General features: G+C 42.7%; 1 pseudogene; it reads right to left on the bottom strand.

The window, feature by feature from the left end:
* Nucleotides 1–9,720: 9,720 nt before the first annotated feature.
* On the bottom strand, nucleotides 9,721–9,838 carry LOC126261501 (5S ribosomal RNA; annotated as a pseudogene).
* Between the last annotated feature and the right edge of the window lie 655 nt (nucleotides 9,839–10,493).

The raw sequence follows: 10,493 nt of genomic DNA on the forward strand, positions 1-10,493 counted from the left end.
TATTACAGGGTCAACTTTTTATTTACCTGTTACAATGACAGGAGTTACTGGGTTAAATATAACACCTCCACAGCTGTAGTGACAAGATGAGCCCTTAGAGATGCTGCCCAAACAAAAAGCTTACCTTTTCGAACAATACCTGGGAACCAAGCCTAGTTTGTTCACTTTCGAACAGTACTTGGGAACCAGGCCTAGATCATTCACTAAGATGATAGCCAAACGGGAGGGGTGCATCACTGTGAAGCAATTAAAGCATCACTGGGACATTATCTGGATGTTAGATAACAAGCAGCTGCGACCTTGATTGTCGTAATTTCTAGCGCCAAGTCGACATTGATTTTGCTCCACGTATCTTTTGGGACGACGAGCTTTAAAGAAATCTCATTCATGGATTCAGCTTTTGGTGGACTGGATGCCGACAGCAGAAGATGGATAGTGAATATGTAGAGTGAATAAGATACGAGTTAGCCATAAAAATGTAATATAGCAAATATATAGCTTCCGATGTTGACAGCTTGGTATCAACGAGGAAATGGTCACGGTACAGAACAAGTCCTAAGCAAGACCCAAGTGGTCGGGTATCCCTTGTGGAGGGGAGTAATGTTGTGTGATTATCTCGGTTTAGTAGAACTTGGAATAATTTGGAAGCAGCGACAGTGTAGGCTTTTGTCAAGCTACTTCTGGGCAGTAAGCATGGCTACATCACAGGCTGCAGGGTTTTAATGTGAAATGTGAATACAAGAGTCATGTAAGCTATAGCAGATCTTGACGCAGAGACATTTGGAGCCCAGCAACACCCCATGGGGTCACAGAGGGCATGGGGTCATCGAGGCGAAAAGCTGCCCACAAAGTACAGTGGGTGGTGGACGCAGTACTACGTTTTGGGGATGTTCTATGGGGTTTCAACAGGATCTGTGGTAGTACCAGAATGTAGTATAACAGCTGTGGATTATATGACGCTGTTGCAGACTACCTGCATCATGTCATCTTTGTTGTCTTCCCCAACGATGTCAGCAATTCCAGCAGGATAACTCCCTGTCCCACTGCTATAATTCCGCTATTGAGGAGCATGATAGTGAAACCATGTCGTCGTCTCAGCCTCAAAATTCACTTGATTTGACATTATCGACTGCTGCCTCCAAACTCACAAACCACCCGTCCGTAGTTCACGGGAATACCAATGCGCAGACATATGGTGCACATACATCTAGCTACAGACAGAGCCATGCCATGCAGATTGCTGCTGTATTGGTTACAAGGTGGTCCAACTGCTAATAAGCAGGTGGTAGATGGTTGCGATGTTTTGGTTCAAGAGTGTAAGTCACTCAGAACGTTCATTCAAAATTAGTATGGGGCACAAGTAATGTAATAAGACCTTCAGCCTGTCAGAATTTATTCTCTGCAACTTTTTCAGTAATCAGACAATGGTAAAGTTGATATATATGACTTCACATGGTTATTCAGGTGACGTTGGCTTGGGTAATGCTATGTGTTTTCGCGTTTATCTGTCAGTAACTTTGTTTATATATGATTCCAGATGCTGTCTGCTCTATACTCTGAAATGTGGTTTTCAACAGTTTGCATAACTAACGCTTCAGTAACTCAAGCAAACCGGGTGCAATGTCGTTTAAATATCACTGATCCGTAGGTACGAGATGTGCTTTGTGTGTTTCCTCCTTACATATGACTACCAAATATTTGTTCACTATCCTCCCACACTTCCCTACTGACTATTCACCTGCGTCCTCCGGTACTTCAGCGTCTTCACATTGTGTAAAATTCAAGTCGTGTGGCATTGTCACCAATGTGAAGATTGTGCATACGCTCTATATCGAGTGGGCACAAGTTTTCCATATATAATATTCGTCACACACGTGTTTGTAGGACTCTGATATGTGCAGAAGATCGCCGTGAGTTGGTAAAAGGATTACGCTGCACCATTTTAACAATCTGTTTCTGTTGCTGCAGTCCGCATCTCGTGGTCGTGCGGTAGCGTTCTCGCTTCCCGCGCCCGGGTTCCCGGGTTCGATTCCCGGTGGGGTGAAGGATTTTCTCTGTCTCGTGATGACTGGGTGTTGTGTGATGTCCTTAGGTTAGTTAGGTCTAAGTAGTTCTAAGTTCTAGGGGACTGATGACCATAGATAATAAGTCCCATAGTGCTCAGAGCCATTTCTGTTGCTGCACAGGTTTTTGAGCTACACCTTCAGAAGCAATGTGGAGACTTAGAAGAGTATCTGTTTCAAGCAGTGTGCTGAAAACTCGGGTAAAAACTCTACGAGCAGGTTTTTCGACGTCTCAAAAGTGCCGACGGTGTTCTTCGGCAACAGCAGGAGAACTGCCGTCGCAGAAGCCGTTAACATATGCCATATCTGCATCTTCTTCATTTGGAAGATGTATGGCGTTTTTGCCAGCGCGTGTACAAACAAAGTTAACCCATACTTCTCTCTGATTCACTCTCAATCCCTTGAACTACCTTACTCACACGACCGATAACTGCGCATTTCAAAGGGCTAGTTTGTTGTCATAAAGACGTCCCAAGCAAAGAGGTTGATAGTAAGTGGGTAAGACACATACGTGCGCTTCACTAGCCCAAATACAAATGTATATCCAATTATGGCTGTCTCGGAAATAATTTGGAATAGGACACATGTCCATTAGAAGATTTTTGCTTCAAGTGAGGTTCCTGTCGTATTCCTGAATGCTGACCATTTCCACTCGGTCACCCTGCATATAACGAGAATGTATACCTAAAGTAATACCGCAACACATTTTTCCCTCGGTCATTTTTTTTTTGAAAAAAATGCGGAATTTATCACTGGACATCGTGCAATATTCCCGCTTCAGCCCCTATAGCTTCGTAAAGTTCTGATAGGTGGCGGCGTTATACGTATACTTCAAAATGTCGCTTGTAACGGAGATGCGTTCCAGGAGGAGGGCTCTCATTGAGTTTCTTTTGGCAGAAAACCAGAGCATGGCAGACATTCATAAGCCCTTACAGAATGTCTACAGGACCTGCCAATGAACAAAAGCACGCCGAGTCGTTGGGCGAGGTCTCTGTCATTATTGAAATAATGTCGCACATACTTATCCGATCTCCCTCTTTCCGGCTGCTCGCACACAGTTGTGACTCCTGCAGTACTGTAACGTGTGGAGAGTCTCATTTGAGGTGATCGACGGATCACAATAAAACACGTCGCTGATCAGCTGGACATCCCTGTTCGTAGTGCTGACACACTAGTACACTAGCCGATGTCCTCAAAGATGTGTGCTCCGTGGGTTCCTCGCCACGTAACGGAAGACCATAAAGAACAATGACGAACCATACGTGTCAAACTGCTTGCCCGTTACGACGCTGATCGAGACAATTTATTTATTTATTTATTTTTTAACATCGTCACAGGCGATTAAACATGAGTTCATTACTTCGAACCAGAAAAAACAGCAGTCTATTTGAGTGGCAACACCACTTTGTGATGACCTCAACCCACAGTAAAAATAATTATCAAAATCTGAACTGTGAAGTCATCCAAAATTCTAGTTGGAAAACCACACTCTTTGTTATACTTCTCAATTGGTCACGATCCCACTTTGTTTATGAACTGAAAACTCTAATATTCACGAGAAATTAACCTGAACCGACAAAATTGTGTGTATACTCTCTGAAACTTCAAAGGAATTAAAAAAAGTGACAAAATTTCGTGAATCACACACAATACTGTTAACAATCGCATGAACACTGGGGGGTTTCACCATACATCTACCCACTATTGAGTATAACCAGTGTCTCTTAATACTACGACTCGTAGCAATACAATACCAAAAAACTTTTATTACTGGGTAAAGAGTCACTACGTGATTTGACAGCTGACATTTATAATTCCCACTGACATCAGGAAAAGCACCAATACGGGAATAGCAGCTTTTACATTATTGGTCAGAACGCAAGCAATTATGGCAGTCGCCGTAATTTTCGCGCGAAGCCATATTTCGCGACAAAATACTCTTATCAGTTACTGTCATATATCTAGTCTCATAACAATACATAAAACTACAAAAAATAACTACAATAATTTTGACATGCAAGGAGAATTAGTCCTAATGAGAGGAAGAAGTTTATATTTACTGGTGTTTCAACAATGACTACCAGGCAACTTTTATTTCACTGACTGTAATTTTATTTTCGTTAGCAGAAAGCAAACAAACTAAACAAAGAATTTAATTAAACAGAGTCTGTAATTCTTATACTTATAATAGAGAAAGAAAGTTTCTAGGTCAGGGGATAGCGTTCAGCGAAATCCCTTAACTTTTTGCTGCATACGAAGCGGCGGGTTACGATGATGAGAGCAGGATACAGACAGTTCCGCTGGTTAATCTTCTCCGGCGAAACGCAAATAAAGTTCCGGCACAGCTGTATCATTAACGCCGTGGTGATTAACAAATCACAAGACGCCAGTATACGAACGTTGTTGACATGTCCTCTCTTTCAAAGTACATGACGTAGACATCGCTCGTTTTTACACTTTATGCACTGTCCGTGACGCTATCGTCCTTAATTACACGGTTCGTCGCATTCATATAGTCTTAGCCACAAATACACAGTTCATAGAATTGTTCATGTATGTGAAGCACACCGTAAACAATGTCCACTCTGTTCTCGCATTTCAAACTTCGACAATGTCACTGAAAGCCATTTATATTGCACAGTTAATTAGTCTTCACTTTCATGGCTTGATAGAATGTGATATACAACAGTTCCACCACCCAAAACCAATACCAGCAAAGTTCATTCGAATAAAGGCACAGTTCGTATCGGCCACAACAAAGTAATGTTAGCGGCACTTTCACAGTCCGGTTTATTTGCTCTTAAAGTTCGCTGGCGATGGCATTACATACCGCAGTGGTAAAGAGAATTAACAATCTGATAGTTCGGTATCACTGCCCATACAATTACGTATGCTTCTCACGGAACACAGTACTATTTTTCCCGCGAACGCTTCACAGACACGCCATCCACCATCCCCTCTACTACGCAACAACCTTTCAACTCTCCATATCACTATCGCTGTCCCCTGTCTATAGATGTTATACCGATATCGTAAATTACATAAACCTTTATAAATGTTATTGACTGCATTTTTCACAATTAATAATATTCCAAAAGAGAACTTCATAAACTTTACCACAGGTACAAAGCAAGAACCATATTTATCTATTGGCAAACGAAATAATCACAATTACATCTTTACATTTAAAAACCACAGTAGAATGTTACATAATCACAATTAGAAATGCCCATATGAGCAAACGAAAAAGAATATAAATCCAAAGAAAATCACGAAAAAAATTTTTATATGCGTAATTAGCAATGCCTTCACAACTTCCAGCCTGAAGAAAAAATCCAAAACCGCACCCGCTGCCAATAGTCATGGCGATGGTCTCCTGGGACTCAGAATGGTTTATTCTGTTTGATGTCCTCCCTCGCGGTGCAACGATTCGCTCGTAAGTGCATTGTGCTATCCTCAGGGTACCGAAGAAACACCTTCGGCGTGTTCGCCGCCACAAAATTACAAACGAACTTCTTTTTCTCTATGACAACGCAAGGCCTCCCACAAACCTTTGCACCAGAGAAGAGTTCACAAAACTTCACCGGACCGTTTTTCGTCTTCCACCCTACAGCCCGGATCTCGCCTCTTCCCACTTCCATCCGTTTGGTTCAACGAGAGGTGCACTCCAGTGGAAGCCGTACATAGATGATGGGAGTTTATTGATGCAGCAAGTCGTTGACTCAAAATGAGAATTATATATTAATACCTTCTGCTGCTGACGGGCGTTGATATATATCAACGGGGACAGGTGAATATGTGTGCCCCGACCGGGGCTCGAACCCGGGATCTCCTGCTTACATGGCAGACGCTCTATCCATCGGAGCCACGGAGAGGACAGAGGGTAATACGACTGAAAGGACTATCTCGCGCACGCCTCCCGCGAGACCCACATTCTCACCTTATATGTCCACACACTACATTCGTAGTGTCCCTACACACTCATTATTAATGTAAGACATTCTTACTAAGTCCCGCAAGATTTCGGGTAACAAGTTTACATCCGCACAGAAGAGAAAGGTCATGGCCGGTACTGCCAAAACTATATACTTATATGTACATGGTGTCTATTCTTTCGGACAGACACCATATCCATATAAGACGTTGGCTTCGCCGTCGGTCAGTGGAGTCACATAATGCAGACGTGCAGGACCGCCCAGCAAGGGGGCGTAAAGTCATCGCACTGAATGGAGATTATGATGAAAAATTGGTTTTGTAGCCAAGAGAGTGGGGAATAATATGAATAATATTCTATGTCGGAATCCTGAATAAAACCACCCTGATTTCAGAAAAATATTTGCTGCATTAGCTATTGAACGTCCGTCGTACATCCAAGAAATATAAGGAAAAGACAGAAGAAATAAGTTTTTGATAAATGATTACTGAGTTAATCGTCTATCTAGTATCAGGGGTCCCTATCACTCCACCTTCATGCTCCCCACACCATTACAGAGCCTCCACCAGCTTAAACACTCCTCTGCTGACATGCAGGATTCATGAGGTTGTCAACCCGATCGATATAATTTGAAACGAGTCTTGTCCGACCAGGCAACAACTTTCCATTCATCAACAGTCCAATGTCGATGATGTTTCGGTTAATACTTTGTACGCTGCCCCTTGTTGATCGTCCAGCATTGAAAACTGCAGTAATTTGCGGAAGGGTTGCAATTCCGTCACGTTGAACGATTCTATTCAGTCGTCGTTGGTCCCGTCATTCCAGCTTCTTCTTCCGGCCGCAGCGATGTCGTAGATTTGATGGTTTACCGGATTCCTGATATTCACGGTACACTCGTGAAATAGTCGTACGGGAAAATCCCCACTTCATCGCTACCTCGGAGATTCTGGTCCCACCGCTCGTGCGGTGACTACAGTACCACGCTCAAACTCACTTAAATTATGATAACTTGCCACTGTAGCAGCAGTAAACCATCTAACAACAGCTCCAGACATTTGTTGTCTTATATAGGCGTTGCCGACCTAACGCCGTATTCCGCCTGTTTACATATATCTGCATTTGAAAACGCATGCCTATATCAGCTTCTTTAGCTCTTCACTGTATTTTCCACAGGGAACTGCAAACCTAATCATCTATATACCTAGGAATGGTGCGTATGTGTACGGAACTACGGTGACATCTGATCTTGCCTTGCGGTTACTTCATTTTTTCTGTCAGGCAGTGTATTTTAGAATGACACTGATGAAGGAAAGCGTCCGTCTAGGGAGTCTGGATGGAGCAATTTTCAAATCAAAAGAGAACTCACTGCCTTGTGATCCGTAAGAACCTTGGTGTACTCTCCGTGCAGGCAGTAATGAAATCGTCGGAATCATACCATAATTGCGAGCGCTTCTCAGTCACTGAGTAGGCTCGTTCGCATGCCTTTAAGTCTTTGCTAGAAAATCCTATTGTACAGAAGGTTGGTTTTCCATCAATTTCTCGGACCTGAATTAGGTTGTATTCCAAGCCAAATTCCGACATACCTGTTATGATACCGAATTCTTGATTCATATTGGGATTGTAAACAGTATTCGCCTTACACTTTTCCCTCTTGAAATCTTCACACGATAAACTTGTAAATGTTCCTTTCTTCGTTTATGTTCACAAAAAGTCGATAGAAATTACAAAACCCGGGCAATAATCTCAGTTGGTTGTTGTTGTACTGCCTTGGAAAATTCGTAATAGCACTGACCTCCTCTAGAGCAGGTACTATTCCTTACACGGTACGAACTGTCGACAATATTTTACTTTATCCTATTGGAATTTTGATTTATGAGATTTACTATTACTCCAGTACCGAAAAAACTTGCAGTACTCCCTTGATTAGTTCTAAGTTTTCTTCCCAAGTCTCCGTCATAATTAACAAATTATTCACATAAACAGTCAATTTCTCCAGTGGATCATCTCATAAAACACAGGTTAACGCAGCGATAGAAATTCCTTCAGACAATTTAGGACCAAATGTAGTGCCCGATGTTGAATGCTATGACTCGAAAATCTGAACGGAATATGTTTCCTTGAGTCTCTCTCTCTAAAGCAACGTTTGTGTGTGTGCGCGCGTGCCAGTGTGTGAAGGTTACAAAGTTTAATTCGCCTTACTTGTCTGTTGGTAGACGACAGAATGGTACGGACTTAAGTGGATCTATGTGCAGGCGGACAATGGTGGTGATTTAAATGGCCTGCTGCAATCACGCCTTGTGCAGTCATTTCCTCATTGCAGAGAGTTTGCCATCTGCTAGGTTGCCGTCTGGTGCATCATTTCGTAGCGTTTTTTTCGTGAGTTTAATAAACACTACAGAACAGACACTTTAGTCATAAACCAACTCTGGGGTAACTTTTCAATTCCGCGACTGTAGAAATCACGTAGTTTTGTGGCGAAGATGTCGTCTAGCCACGTTGAGAGTGCATTTTCACCGTGAAAGGAAGTTCCTTGAAGGTTGTTCGATAGAGAGCGGAAAAGGTGAAAATATGAGTGCACAAGACCAGGTGAATATGGCGGGTGCGGAATGACATCCAAATACAACTGCTGTGTAGTGCTTTTTGGAAGCATAGCAGAGTGCAAGCGGACGTTGTCGTGGGGTAGCATCCCTTCACGCAATCTTCCTGGTCGTTGCTCTCCGATTGTTTCTACGAGACGTCTCCTGTTGTCAATAAATGTGAACAATGTTGGTTACACCTCGGGGAAGCCACTTGTAGTACTCCTCACCGTCACTGTTACACCTGAGGCATAACATTATTTTTTGTGGATGCGCGCTGGTCTTTGTACGGCGAGTTGCTACTTTGCTTGGGATTGACCATTCCTTTCTTTTCCTTTTGTTAGCATAAAGACACCATTTCTCGTCATCAACAACGATACAGAATAGGAATGGTCGCTTCCGTTCACGAGCCAATTGATGACGAGCAAGTAGAGATCGACGTATAACCACAAATTCATTTTTGTGATTTTGGCCTAGAGGATGCGGTACCCATACCCCCGATTTTTTATCCTTTCCCACTGTATACAAATGTTACACGACGGTGGAATGGTCACATTTCATCACATTCGCTAGTTTCGAGTACACTCACATGGATCATTGTGGATTGATGCATTTAAACGATCTCCCCCAAAAGTCTTCCTGAACGTGGAGAGTCGCTAATGTCAAGACGATACTTCTTTAAACAAGAAAGCCACCTTCTTGCCGTGTTCTGCTCAATGGCATTATCCCCCTACATGGCGCAAATGTTTCTGACTGTTGTCACCCATTTATTGAACTCAGACAAAAGAATATGTTGCAAATGTTCCGATTTCTCCACTTGGCGCTCTATATTCTAGCGTTCACAGCTCGACTAGCTGTATCCAAATGACAAAATGACAATATATAAACTCAAATGGCAACAGTGAACAACAAGTAAAAAATGACAATAGATAATTTTTAAAAAAAGCACTCCGTCCTCAGGCCATAAGTGGCCCATCGGGACCATCCGACCGACGTGTCATCCTCAGATGAGGATGCGGATAGGAGGGGCGTGTGGTCAGCACACCACTCTCCCGGTCGTTACGATGGTTTTCTTTGACCGGAGCCGCTACTATTCGGTCGAGTAGCTCTTCAATTGGCATCACGAGGCTGAGTACACCCCGAAAAATGGCAACAGCACATGGCAGCCTGGATGGTGACCCATCCAAGTGCCGGCCACGCCCGACAGCGCGTAGCTTCGGTGATCTCACGGGAACCGGTGTATCCACTGCGGCAAGGCCGTTGCCCAGTAGATAATTAAACCGCTAGCAATCGAAATAGCAACAAGGAAAAATAAAAGCGCTACAAACCTATGGTCCATCCTAATACCACCTCATTCACTGTTCGTAAGCACAAATAAATCTTAAGTTGTTGTACTGTTTTTGTTCCAAAAGTCGTACAGGCGCTAATTTTTATCGCTTTTCTAAAGCTACTTTCCTGAATGTTGTGTAAAAAGGCACAAAGGTTAAGGAACGCTGTTGTAAAAGAATCTGCCAATACCATGAGTGTAAATCAATACTTGTCTAGTATTTCGTTCTAACATTTTTTTATTATCTGACAGCGGTTGAAGGCCCACGAGAATCGTCTACAACCAAGTCATTGTTCTATGGCCTATTATTTTCATCCGTGACAATCCACACTAACATTTCAGATATTTACTTACTACTATAGCTCGTCAGGGGTAAGGAATCAGGTAAGTATAATGCAAAAGATTTGTGGGGCTTAACTTCTCTCTGGAAGAAAGTGGTATCGAGCCCTTTCTTATTTCCTTAATGTAAATATTCATACTTACACACCTTGTCATCAATTGCTTTCATGGCATCAGCACTTGATTCACACTTAATTGCAAATCATTTCATGGCCTATCATTAGTAGATAAACACTATAACATTTACTAATTCG

This window comes from Schistocerca nitens, chromosome 5 (assembly GCF_023898315.1).
Source record: "Schistocerca nitens isolate TAMUIC-IGC-003100 chromosome 5, iqSchNite1.1, whole genome shotgun sequence".
NCBI classification, from domain to species: Eukaryota; Metazoa; Arthropoda; class Insecta; order Orthoptera; family Acrididae; genus Schistocerca; species Schistocerca nitens.